A 14,062-nucleotide genomic window follows, 5' to 3' on the forward strand; every position below is an offset into this window, starting at 1 on the left:
ATTTGTTCCCATCGGTAACTTGTAACATAACCCAATTATTTCGATCTTGGTATCGAACTTTGTATGCAATCCATCAAAGATTATAGATTACAGAAGATTGGCTACAAAACATCAAACATCAAATCTAACCTGGTCAAATCACATATGTTGCGCTGTGGGAAGACTAAATGGAATGCTTCGGAACTTAGGGGTGATACGTACAAGTACACTGCTTAACACACGAATGATGATTTCTAAGGCTTATTCAATACCAACTCTCTTATACGGATATGTCATTTTTTCCAATTGCGATTTTCCCGATACCTCAAGATCGAAAATAGCATATAAACATATGCACTAACTTATAATACCCTGTTCCACAGTGTGGCGCAGGGTATAAAAATAATAGCAAGGTTCGGCGAGATAGGATCTCAGAATCGTCATAAAAAATTTTTAATATAACGTTTGAAAATTTTGTGAAAGCGAAATGTCTCATACAACTCCACATTTACACGAAACAACCGTCCAATTTGCAAGATCGAACAGAGGCCTAAAAATAATTCACCCTAGGATTAAATACCTTGTTTCTGAAAGAAACACGCTTATCGCCTTTGAAACTTGCCATTTCGGATACAAGCTATTAGCAATGCTAAAATAATTAAAAACGAAATTAAATTTTTTTTCTTTTTTCTTATTATTTTTTTTTTTAAATTAATTAATGAATTAATTATCCAAATTTTATTTTTTAAATATTATTCTAATATTCCTTTCTGATATTCACATTGAATTGATTTATCAAAATTAAGCTAGTACTGTCAATTATAAGATATAAAATCCTGTTGTTCTCTAACATTCCAAAAATCATAAATAATTAAAATAAATATAATTATAAATAAAATAAATAATTTGATTTTCTGCTGCAAAAATGCTCTTTTTCTCCCCCACACAAAAATAGACGTTAGACGAGTGGCTTAGAAATGGGAGCACCCCGAAGTTGGTTGCAATACATATCAGCCACTTTGTATATCACATTTCACAAACAGTTATTACAACAACTCGGATGTGAATTACACGAAGTCTTATCATGTACTATATCTCCTGTTGCCCTCTTTGCCATGTCCGATTATTACTTCCACCTTTACTAAAAGACTCCAACGTTCATTCATTACGTATGTACTCCATGATACGTTCACGTTTACCCATCCCTCTCAATCCTATTTTCACAAGATAAATAAAATGCCTTGTTAGTTTTTATGCAGTGGAAATTGCGAATGTAACGGTATCTTATGGTAAATATTTCATGCCGTACGTACGTGGGTGTATAGCAAATATATACATATACACCATAGGCAAAGAGAGTGAGAGAGCGCGTTCACATGTGTGTGTACGTGTTTCATGTTGGCTTTTCTCAAAGGAAACGGAAATATGTTTATACATTCGAATTCAGTGCCACTTGTACAAATGTATGCATGCCAGCCTGCGTGTATGTTGGTATGTAAATATTTCCAAAGATATTCATGCTGAGTGTGAGATTGTGTGTGTGTTTGTGTTCATGTATGATTGCTTGCTTGTGTATGATGTTGTCGCTTGTCGCGTTTTGCCACTCGAAGAAAGCTCGAAAGTCATACCACTCCATGGTGGGTATGTCCCATCGTCATCATCGCCATTCACGGACATGCCATAAAACTGGCTGGTGTCACATCTTCTTCTGTTGCGGTTGCTTTAATATTAGACGTTTATCAGTGAAGAAACTTCAAGCATCTCTGACGGATGCATGCCCTTGTCCATGTTTCCCATCTACCGACGACTGTCTTGTGAAGAAGTTTAGGATTTTTGATTGACATTTCTTCATCAATTCTTTGTTTTGTGGCATTTTGTGGTATAGTTTCAAATTTCCGCAGGAAATTCACGATTATCTCACACAGATTTCATTTCCAGTTTATTTGAAATTCTTCTGTTTTGAGGTTGGTTTGATAAGACCAAGCGGTGAATCGTTTAAAAGTTTATTTACATTCAAACGACATTTGGTTGTAAATGTATTCTCCCATACACACTAATCGCTAAGTCATTATCTATGTTTATGTAAACGATTTAAAGTAGGAATACTTGTGGGACAATAAAGGAATTATAATTTGAGGTTTCCTCTTACCAATGAGTAGATAAATTTCACCAATAGATTACAAATGAATAGGATTTGGAAAAATGTGGCAATTCGTATAGATTTCATAAAATTCGACATCAGTTCGTTTTCAGCGAATAAAATAACGCTTAACCAACAGAGTCTAATAACTGAAATGAGTAGATTGTTCAATAAAGGGTACAACTATTTTGGCCAACATTTTTACCTTTCCATAATATCATTAAAAATCAGTAATTATAGGCTAATAACTAATCCACTATATCATTACTAAGATACGTTAAATATACTTCGTAAAACAAAAGTTTTCTTAATTTTTTAATTTTCATTTATGTAAGTAATTTAAAAAAATATAAATACTGAATTTTCGCCGCACTACCAGGGCTGTGGAGTCGGAACCGGAGTCGAAGTCTTGGAGTCATAGTCAGATGATTTTGCTGGAGTCGGAGCCGGAGTCGTAGAAATTTTACTCGACTCCGACTCCGGCGAAACAAGATTTGAAAAACACTTCATATCTTTGTAATTAAGGAAATATTTCGACAATTTAGATTCCATTAGGGCTTTTAATCGAAAAACGAAGTACTGGGTTTCAGGCCATTGAATGTGTATTTATATGGGTGAAATTTCACGGTGATATAAAAAATAAGGTTTTACTAGAATATGGGCTGAATTCTATTGTTCATTTTTAACACATTAAAATATCGATTTTTGGCCCTATATACACTCTTGATAACGGTACAATTTTAAGGCAATACTCGTACAGCAATAGAACCTAACGTTTTGAATTTTTGGCAAGCATGTCGAGTTTGAAGATGGGTTATACCGGAAAATTTTGTGATATGGCACCTACAAATAAACCCAACTTCCGATTTGTTTTAAGAATTTTTTTCCAGTCTAAAATTTTCATAAGATCTGTCAGAAATTTTGAATTTAGAGTTATTTGAGATCCATAAATAAATGCGGAAATTTCCCGTCAGCCCAGATTTTGAGGTAGCCCTACATAATTACTTGAGAAATCTCCATATACAGCCGACGTCCTTGGAAGCTGTAATAACCTCTGCCAACGTGCCATCTGAGCCGGTCTTTTGGGAGAAAGTTTGTTTCATCAAAGCCACTCGTAATTCTTTCCATTAAATTAATGGCCCCTAATGTCCATAACTGATAGACCATTTATAAATCGATGTTTCACCATTTTACTTTTATAGAAACAATATTCGTAACTGTCCAGCTATTCTTGTCATCTGTTGTATGATAGTGGTTATTTAAAATTCCGTCCGTCCTAATTTTTGGCAGTTTATGTTTGTTTTATATATCAGACACATTACATTGTTTAGCATCTAAACTTTCTATCTGATTAGCCCGGCATTTTGTTTTTTGTGTATTTTTCTTTTTTATATAGATTTATTTTTTATAAAATGCATATATAAACCAATACCAGGATTTTACTCCTTAAACTTCTGGAAGCCTACACCCAGAGAAGGAATATGATCACCTCAAAGATGTTCTAAGAGCAAAATGTTATTTTTGGGTGGTGACCATGTAACATGGTTTTCGCAGCCATTTATTTTGACGTGAAAATAACATTTTAGTGACAAACATGTTACATGGTCACCATACAAAAATAACATTTTGCTCTTGAAACATGTTTGAGATGATCATATTCCTTCTCTGCGTGTAATTATTTTTTGAAATTTTGTGTTTTTATAAATACATATTCTGGAGATGGTAATTATCTACACATATTTTGATGTGGTCTCTATATAGTCTTGTGTCGTATTTAAAATGTAGAGCTTTTACATCCCTAAAATGCTAAGGTTTGTCGTCGAGTCGTTTCGAAATTTAAAATTAGAGTACTTTTGGACAAATAGAATACTAATATCGGTGAAACCTTAAAAATACAATTGGAATACTGTTAAAATGTGATTTAGGTACACCACCTGGAGTCGACTCCGGAGTCGGAGTCGAAGCTTATAAGAAATGCTGGAGTCGGAGCCGTAGTCGGGCAAAATTAACTCGACTCCACAGCCCTGCGCACTACCATCTCTGAATATTTTAATTGAATCCGGCAACTTAAATTAGTTTTTCAACTCAGCCAGGGCCTCTCCCTACGTGGTCAAATGTTAAAAAGAGGAAGAAAATTTTTGTCGCGCCAAAACCCATAAACATTTCCACTAAATTGGAAAGCAAAAGATTTACACTCATACGACCACAGAGGCCAACTTTTAGCTCCAATTTAGTTGACATTTTGCACAGGGAATAGAATTAGCTTTGTGGCTATGCGTGCCAAATTTGGTTGAAATCGGTTCAGATTTAGATATAGCTCCCATATATAGCTTTCGCCCGATTTACACTCATATGACCACAGAGGCCAATTTTAAACTCCGATTTAGTTGAAATTTTGCACAGGGAGTAGAATTTGCATTGTAGCTATGCGTGCCAAATTTGGTTGAAATCGGTTCAGATTTAGATATAGCTAGGGATGTCAGACGTGCTCTTTTAAAGAGCACATGTGCTCTTTTTTACAAAATGTGCTCTTAAAACAAGATAGGCCAAAAGAGCACGCGAAAGTGCTCTTTTTTCTGCATCACAACAAATATTAATCAAATGGTAAAAGTAAACTGAAAATATGTAAATGTCGCACCCCTGCCAGCATTTCAAAGTTCCATTTCATCCTCATCGCTACCACAGACTCGTAAATGTCACCACAACCATCGCGAACTGTGATGGGGGAAGCATATCAAAAAGTACAAAATGTACATGAAAGTATTTTGCCATCACTACTGTTAGAAGAGCCATTTTATTTTTGTTGAAACGCCAAGCGCAACCAGCTTGTTATATTTTATTTAAATAAAAACGAAAATAAAGTTCTGAAAACATAGATATTACGCTTAAAATTGTGAAAGGTATATGGTGAACAATTTTCGAATTTCCAAATAGAATAAAGTGATCGTTTTTCAACTATTTTTCCAGGCACGCTGTCTCCATCGAAAATAAACAAACTGGCTGATAGACGCTGTAATATGTAACTTGCTACTTAAAACTCAACATCATTCTTTTATTAATGCAAAAAATTATGTTAAATGTGATGAGATAAACCGAAAAATGTTATATTTATAAGAAATTATAAATGTTTAATCAAATCAATAAACATCTACACAATCGTGTTTTACTTGACCACAATGATTCTTCTACAATTACCTTAAAATTCACTTTTTCTGATAGTTTGCAGGGGTTCTTATTGGCGTCCTTCGAAATTGATCTAAATAGGCACCTAATAATTGCACTGATGAGAAACTTTTTCGTAGTAACTTGGCGTGGTACAACTTCTCAATAGTGACGGCGCTTTTCCGACGAGTTTTTGATGTCGTATATGATTGTTTTCGACGTAGTGGGGATTCTCAGAAGCGCCCCCAAATTCAAAAAATGTTGGCAGGGACTAAGAGATTTTCCTAGCCGTTATTTTCTAATTAAATAGTGTGTTACTTTATATATCAGAGTCGTAGAAGAGCATGCCGATGTTGCTTCTTCACTTTGTTCTCTGTTCTAAATGTAATCAAACTTCTTCAATAACGTTTTTCACAAAAACAACAAAAAATGACTTACAAGTAAGAAAATTAGCATGAGTTGAAAGTGACTTATTTTATGTTTATGGTATGTACCTTTTTGCTTTGTTTAAATGAATTATATTTCAATTAAATTAAATGATTTTCTTTTATTTGAAAAAGTGTACTCTATTCCTTTCGTATGTGCTCTTTTTATAAGCTCTTTTTTCCTCTTTAAAATCTGGCATCCCTAGATATAGCTCCCATATATGTTTTTCTGATTTCGACAAAAATGGTCAAAATACCAAAATTTTCCTTGTAAAATCGCCACTGCTTAGTCGAAAAGTTGTAAAAATGACTCTAATTTTCCTAAACTTTTAATACATATATATCGGGCGATAAATCATAAATAAACTTTTTAAAGGAAACTTCCGTAAAATTGCTTCAGATTTAAATGTTTCTCATATTTTTTTTTACTAACATTGTGCTCCACCCTAGTGTATTAGCCGACTTAAATTTTGAGTCTATAGATTTTGTAGAAGTCTATTAAATTCTGTCCAGATCGAGTGATATTTAAATGTATGTATTTGGGACAAACCTTTATATATAGCCCCCAACACATTTTTATTTATTTATTTATATATTAATCCACGAAGTAATACAAAAGTCCTAGGGCCAAAAAAACGTATTACATAGCAAAACAAAATACCTGAATTATAGAAAATAATTAAATTCAAAAACTTAAAATCTAGATTACCTAAATTACAAAAAAAAAAAAATACTTAACCAAAATATATTTGGCTCCCCCCCCCCCCCATTTATAAATACATTTAAAAAATGAACACTAAAATATGCCCAATTCTCCATGTTAAAGCAACACAAAAATAGAGAATCATTCAGTATCACCCGAAAAATGTTGCAAAAGCTTACGCCTAAAAGCATTATTAGAGTGTGAAAAAGTCTGTAATTCAATGGACAAATAATTCCAACAACGTGCCACACGAATCAGAAAAGATCTATCGAAGGTACTACACGTACTCAGAGGAATATCAATATGATTAACCCTTGCAGACCGAATAAAAGAAAATGCATTACATAGTGGTAAAACTACTCCGCACTTAAGCGTCCTATAGAAAAGATATACTGCGCGAATCTTAACGAAATCCCTGAAAGAAGATCCTAACAATTCTCTAACATAACCCGATATATGTTCCCTTCTCCTAACGCCAAAGACAAATCTCGCCACAGAATTAACAATACGTCCAAGTAAGTCAATATTGTTAGATGTAGTGCCCGAATAGACCTCGAGTCCATATAGTACCTGCGGCATGAACTATACGATACTTAGTACCAAGTGGCAAATAAATGTTAGTAGAATAAATCCTTCGTAGAACACACAAGACCTTACGCTGGACAGATTCTATGTGGAACAAAAAGCGTATACGCTATAGCTGCTCATCTAGAATAACTCCAAGACAATTAAATTGACTAACAAATTCGATAGCAGTCCCATCAATAAATAATCCATAATTGAAATAACGACTCGAGGAGCAAAATGCGATAGCTTTAGATTTGACCGGATTAATGGCCAACGCATTCACTGCCGACCATTGAAAAATCCGATCGAGGCAAGATTGTATATTATCACGCAATAAATCAGGGCAATTCCGTGCAGAACTAAAATGTAAAAATATGCCGTCCGCAAACAAAAACAGGGTACAGAATCTGCTATCCACACAATCAGGGAGGTCATTTATATACAAAATGAATAAAAGGGGTCCCAGGACAGTGCCTTGGGGTACACCCGATGATAATCCCAGATTGCTAGACACAGCACAGTTCATCTCTACAAATTACGACCTACCAGTCAAAAAGGACCATATCAACCTACACGCCGAATTAGAAAAATTAAAGTTATTCCTGAGCTTATCATCGTAATATAACAAATAGAATTAAAAGCTTTGGTTAAGTCCAGGGACACAAGAATAGACAACCTTTTTTCATTCTCACACCTTCTAGCAGTGTCCGTCAAGTGCACAAGAAGAGATGTAGCATTGTGTCCAGCACGAAGAGCATATTGTGAATTGAAGATTGCGTTTCTAGTTTGCGACAATACTCGGTCCTTTATTAAGAGCTCCACTATCTTCGAAACTGCCGGGAGTATTGATATGGGCCTCAAATCTTCCGGACCCCTAACTCTGGCCGACTTAGGAATCGGAACAACCCGCGCTTTCTTCCATAGAATAGGAAACGTCGAAGTAGTAAGTATCGAATTGACTAAATCTAACAAGACTAAATTAACTAAATCTAACACATATGACGGATGTGATATGGTATCGACAATTTAGATCTACAAAGTGGTGCAGGGTATAATATAGTCGGCCCCGACCGACTTTAGACTTTCCTTACTTGTGTTTTACCTTAGGGCATACACTGGTAGTAAAAAATTTTAATGAAATTTTCTTTGTGTGGATATATTTTTAAGGCGCCAATTTCCATTATTTTACTTGCAGCATACTCTCTAGGTCTCTCTTTCTAAACAAATATGTTTGCATCTAAGCTTGCTTGTACTTAAAAATATTGTGTTAAAATATTTCAGTTCGAAACATATAATTTTTACACCCAAACATATGAAAAACAGTCTGAGTTTATAGTAAATTGATATTACCAACAAAGGTAATATCAATTTACTATAAACTCATACCATAGGGGAAGGTATGATGGCTTCTATACCGCCCATAACAGTACAAATAGTACAAATTCCCAAGAATTTTCTCATTAGCTTAATTCACTGAACTTCGAACTATAACCCTTTGTAGTTTGAATTATATGGAGGGATGAAAATATTGCAAAGCAGAATATGGGCGATAGCCATTCCCGCCCTTTCATTAATGCTTGTTGTTCATATTAATAATTTTACTTAAGGCGTTATTGTATTACTGAGATGTTTTCTATTCCAAACGAGTATCATCTTTTACTACACAGATTCTGTGTATATAAATATTCCTATTCAAGAAACCTGAGGCTTCTATCATTGACTATCTAACGCTGTCTCTTTCACTTTCAGTCTTTTACTCAAACTTCTTTATATGTTATATCTACCTCAATCAAATACTCTGTCAGATATTGGGGGGGAGGAGAAGACCCTTTTAGCCATTAATCAATCAATTTGTGAAATACCTATTGTTGTTTTTGTTGTTTTATTTATTAATAATTTAATAAGAAATTCGATTAGACGCGTTCACCTGAAATCACTCTATAGATACGAGTATTGTGTCTGTATTCTAGCGTACACTAATAAAGAGACTAACATCCATTAGGCCATCAAAGAGTAGACAAATTTTCGATTACCAAATCTAGCACCAGCACTGCCGCCATTTCCACAATATCAATGGTATACCATGAGTACAATAGCTCGATTTAAGTGATAAATAATTAAATTTGAATCTCTATTGTTGTGGAAATATGTACACTATGAAATGTTCAATATAAAGGATAAATAGAAATATTCCAGTACTTCGATTAAACTGATACACATACGACAAATTAAAAATTAAACAAGTGAAAATTCAAAAATTAATTTAATTTAATTTATTTAATTTAATTTATTGAAAATTCACTCACTATAATATTATATATAACATATATATTACTTGCAGCACAAATATTTCCATATTCTAGGGATCTATAAATCGAAAATCGATTAATCGATTATTCGAATTTTGGCATGAAAATCTAAAAAAGTCGAAATCGATTATTAAGCTAAAAATAATCGCAAAATCGATTTTAGATTTTCAACTAATTTTTAATTTTGACCACCAAAAATTTAGTTTAAATTTTGAACTAGAAAAATAAAAATTCTGATTTTATTAAATAAAATATCAAATTGGTGGAAATGAGTCTTTGTGTTTTCAATTTCCTTGAATTTATAGTGTAATTATTTGGGGAAATAAAAATTAATGATTGGCACATGTTAAACATTTTATATTGAACATTTTAATTTTTAAACAAATTTAAAAATTAACATGTTTGACTGGAACACTAATTTTTTGCTTTTCTTACCAAATATTGTTAATAATACTCACAAAAAGACAAATAGATTTCATAAAATCGAATATTTTTTAGAATCATTATTTCTATGAAAATCGATTATGAAAAATCGAATACTCGAATTTTCATTGGTAAAAATAATCGAAAATCGATTTTTGATTAAAAGTCAATAATCGAAATGTCGAAAAATCGATTATTAGTTTGTACTATAGATCCCTACCATATTCGTGATTTAAAGCAGGTTTTTCAAGCGAAAAATATTAAAAAATTTGTTCCTAATTCCGGTGTAATTTTAGGCAATCCACACGATTGTGAGCAATTGGATATTTACTCGTAAGACCCTAGAAACTTATGAGTCCAAAATGCGACCAGTATATTGTTTCCTGGGTGCTTCTGGTTCTTTCCAAATTTTTAGGTTATCTTACACCTTATAAAGTGGAACAATTCCCAATCAAATTTGGAACAATTTTGCAATGTATTTGGACAAAACAATGCGGGAGGTCAACCTATGTTAATAAATAACTATAACCCTTTTCTAATACTTCTGTTGAAAGGGCAAATTAAGAAATCGTTATGTTTTTTAACTTCAAAAACTGAAACCAAGCAAAGTTGTTCATAATTTCATGGGCTACATTTCTTCCCTCGACTGTTTGGTAAAAATTTCAATAGTTCAAGAGCTGTAGTCGAAAAACGGAAAAAAATCAGTGATAAAAGTGGTTTTCGATATTTTTGCGATTTTTAGCATAAAGATTAACATTTTCCAAACTAATATATTCAGCATTTTTGTTGGCCGAGTGAAAAGCTACAACTCTGTTATATATCAAGAACAAATTCACAGCATTTTTCGAGCCAAACAAAAATTGCAAAAAAAAAGTGCTCAAAATCGAATCTGGCAACAAAACTTTAGAGGCTCATAAAAAAACGAACGGCAACCTATCTAGCAAAATCCAGAAATTTCTTTTCTTCTCTCATCGAGTACTTTCGAAAGTTGAATTCTGCGTCACAATGTTATCAAAAATGAGTATTTTCAAATTTTTGGCCTGAGAATTCATTCAAATGTTAACAATGTTTTTACCTTTTTTCTTGACACATATCAAAATCAAATTTCTTTAGTTTGAAATACGAAAAAAAGGCTGTCGTTTGAAATAAGAAAGAAGGCTTTTGCTCGACATACAGGAACAGGGTATAAGTTTAATTCAAACAATTTGTACAATGCAATTGTAGAAGGTTTAGAAAATTTGGTGCCTTTTGGCGAATAATGTATATATTTACTGAATTTATTTTTTTTTTCTACTTTATAAACCGAATTTTCACAAATATATTTTTTTAACTAAATGGGACATAAATTTATAATATGAATTTTTATTTTTGATATTGATATTTGTTTTTAATTGAAATACAGAATTTTTCATAACATTTGGATAACCATTTATAAACCCTACGGGAAATTGGTGCAAATTTCCACTGACGGACCTATCACAGGACTGGTACCGATGATTCACTTTGTCGCAGTTTTTAACTAGTCATAATTTAATGATTTCCATACTTGCTTGATGTAAAAATCTACACATTTAGTGAAGTAGAATTACCAGAATAACCTATTGTTCAACATATTTCAAAATTGTTCATTTCTGATGCAATTCGGATAACCAAAATTAAACAGATTCCTAAGAGTTTTTCAGAGACTGGTTCATAATGACCTGTCTATGGAGTGCTACTACAAAAAATTTCCCAGGACGTATCCTTAGGAACGAGTACAAGACGTGTCCTAAAGTGTAAATTTACCCCGTCAATTACAAACCCATGTTAAAGTGACCGGTCCCTTTCACACGTCTTGATCAGAACTAGGACTGATCCATACACACTAGGGACTAGTCCTGTACCGGTCCCGTGGTTGATCCATTTCACATAGGGTATTTACATTCCTTTTTGTTCAGTTTTGAGCATGTCAATAACAAAATAAAATTTTTAGATTTTCTGTCCTTATACCCGGATAATTGGCATGGTGCCTACATTTGGTTTGGTGTTAGGTAGATTTTCGGAAATGTACTTTTTCACCACGGTCTGCGATGTTTAGTGCAAAATTTTGAAGTGAGGAAATATGTTAGACAGAATGGACAATATGAAGCTTAAAATCCACCTCCCATTGAGTATAAGATACAAGCAAAAAAAAAGTTGTTAGAAAAAAGTTACGAATGAAATTTTATCCAAAATTCTGTCTTTTTCTGAAATTTTAAATCTACAACTTTTTTCACAAGCATATTGGCACATAAATGCAGTAAAGAAATGAAAATATAAATATAAAGGATTCAAATTTTACCAAAACAATGTTTTAAGGTGCATATCTCCATAACTAATAGAGGTACAAGCTCTATGTAGCAAAGAAAAGATCTTATAAATCAGTTCATAATTGTAGATTGGCCAGCTAAAACAAAATATCATACATCCAAGGTGACTGACTTTCGACGTCTATAGGCCCATTGGCGCGCTAGGTACTTGCAAACATCAACTACGTCGTGCAAAAATTGAGATTTCCACAAGAATTGAGATTTGCAAGAATGAACTATGATTTCCACAAAGCGTTATTAAAACCAGGAAAATATAATGTCCTGGTTAACTTTTCCACTACTACTCACGAAACTACACCCTCTCATAGTAACAGGTTGGCTGATAAGTCCCCGGTCTAACAAAGAAAAACACATTTTTTTGTCAAAATTCGTTTTTATTATTCAACACAGTTCCTTTCAAGAGCGATACAACGATTATAACGACCTTCCAATTTTTTGAAACCATTTTGGTAGTACTCCATCGACTTTGCCTCAAAATAGGCCTCAGTTTCGGCGATCACCTCTTCATTGCAGCCAATTTTTTCCCTGCGAGCATCCTTTTGAGGTCCGAGAACAAGAAAAAGTCGCTGGGAGCCAGATCTGGAGAATACGGTGGGTGGGTAAGCAATTTTTTCCATTTTTTTCACAATAACAAAAGTTGCTTCACAAAATACGCTCTATCTCACAAACTAATTGACTTACAGACGTCAAATTTTGACACGAATCATTTGAAGGTTGGTACTATCAGCCAACCTGTTAAAATAAAATGAATAAAATAACAAAATCATTGGCGCCAAATCATGACCGTGTTAGCCGTACTGCAGTTACTTATTTTTACCATTTTTGAGAATTGTACTAAAATCTTCTGTTGCTTTAGTTCATATTGAACTTATGTTTACTATACCCAAGTTCATAAAATGTGTGAGACATACTTAAAAATGGAAAATTTCATGGGGCTGTGGAAAATTTCGAAAATAATAATGACATTTATCTAGAAAAAATATGTTTTTCTGCAATAAAAATAAGTTAAATTTAGCGTTAGTTTAACTACGATTTTTTTTGTGGTGTTGTAGAAAAACCCCCAGCTTTCACAAAAAAATTCATGTCGATTTCATGAACCCTTTAAAAGTTGCTTAATTAATTAAAAAAAATTGCAACCACTAAATGCAGTCCAACTTTGTATCCAACTCAATCATAAACAAAAACAACAGAAACTAAATAATTCCATTGTAGATACTAGAGGTCTGCACAATTCCATTTGTAAATGCAGAGTACACGTGTACTTGCTAAATGAGTACATCTATTTGAGAGAGTCGCAAAACAATTGGTACACATTTTAATAAACACCAAAAGCCACGAGTAACTTCTTGTTGCTACTCTGATGTCTTCACTACCAACAAACACATATTCCTCTTTCTCTCTTATTGAAGTGTACTCGGAGTGATCACGTCGAGTATGTTGCGAGAACAAAACTTCATAGAGTACTCCATGTACCACGTGCAGTTTCAGAAATACAAGAAAACAGTTACTCTCCATAATATATGTTTTCGAATTGATATAAAGAACGGCAAACGTTAAGGTAAGTGTGTGACATACATAAATATATGAAATATGTGACATACATACATATCTATGATTAATAATAATGGAAAGTTTTGCTTCGCACATAACTGAGAAATACTTGTGGTACCACGTGATGTGAAGAGAATCCATGTTGTACTTTTTCTCAAGTACTTACATTTTTATTGTTCCTTTTTTTTCGGAACACATATTGTTTCGGATAAGTACTTGGTGGTATTTGACAAGCAAGTGTTCTCTTCACTTCACTACTTGCGCTCTGAGAGAAAGACAGTGTATGTACTATATTCGACAGCGAATTGCATACATGTAGTGAAAAGTTATTCGATGCAGACCTCTACTAGATACCTTATTTTGTTTCGAGGAAACAACGAAATTTCTTGGTGAATCCTTACAACACAAACTTCGAGTGAAAATCGTCCTGTTGTTCGTGAAAAAACTGGACATAT

The 14,062-nt window shown here is 33.3% G+C and overlaps 1 protein-coding gene and 1 long non-coding RNA gene across 2 annotated transcripts in view; one reads left to right on the forward strand and one right to left on the reverse strand.

Annotated features, from left to right (window-relative positions):
* LOC142225748 (uncharacterized) overlaps positions 1-14,062 on the reverse strand; it is an 88,134-nt gene that overhangs the window by 52,185 nt on the left and 21,887 nt on the right. The window lies entirely within an intron of this gene.
* On the forward strand, positions 4,902-5,161 carry LOC142219799 (uncharacterized). Its single transcript, XR_012717776.1, has 2 exons — positions 4,902-5,019; positions 5,087-5,161. It is a non-coding gene; the product is annotated as an uncharacterized LOC142219799 (long non-coding RNA).

This window comes from Haematobia irritans, chromosome 1 (genome assembly GCF_050003625.1).
Source record: "Haematobia irritans isolate KBUSLIRL chromosome 1, ASM5000362v1, whole genome shotgun sequence".
NCBI classification, from domain to species: Eukaryota; Metazoa; Arthropoda; class Insecta; order Diptera; family Muscidae; genus Haematobia; species Haematobia irritans.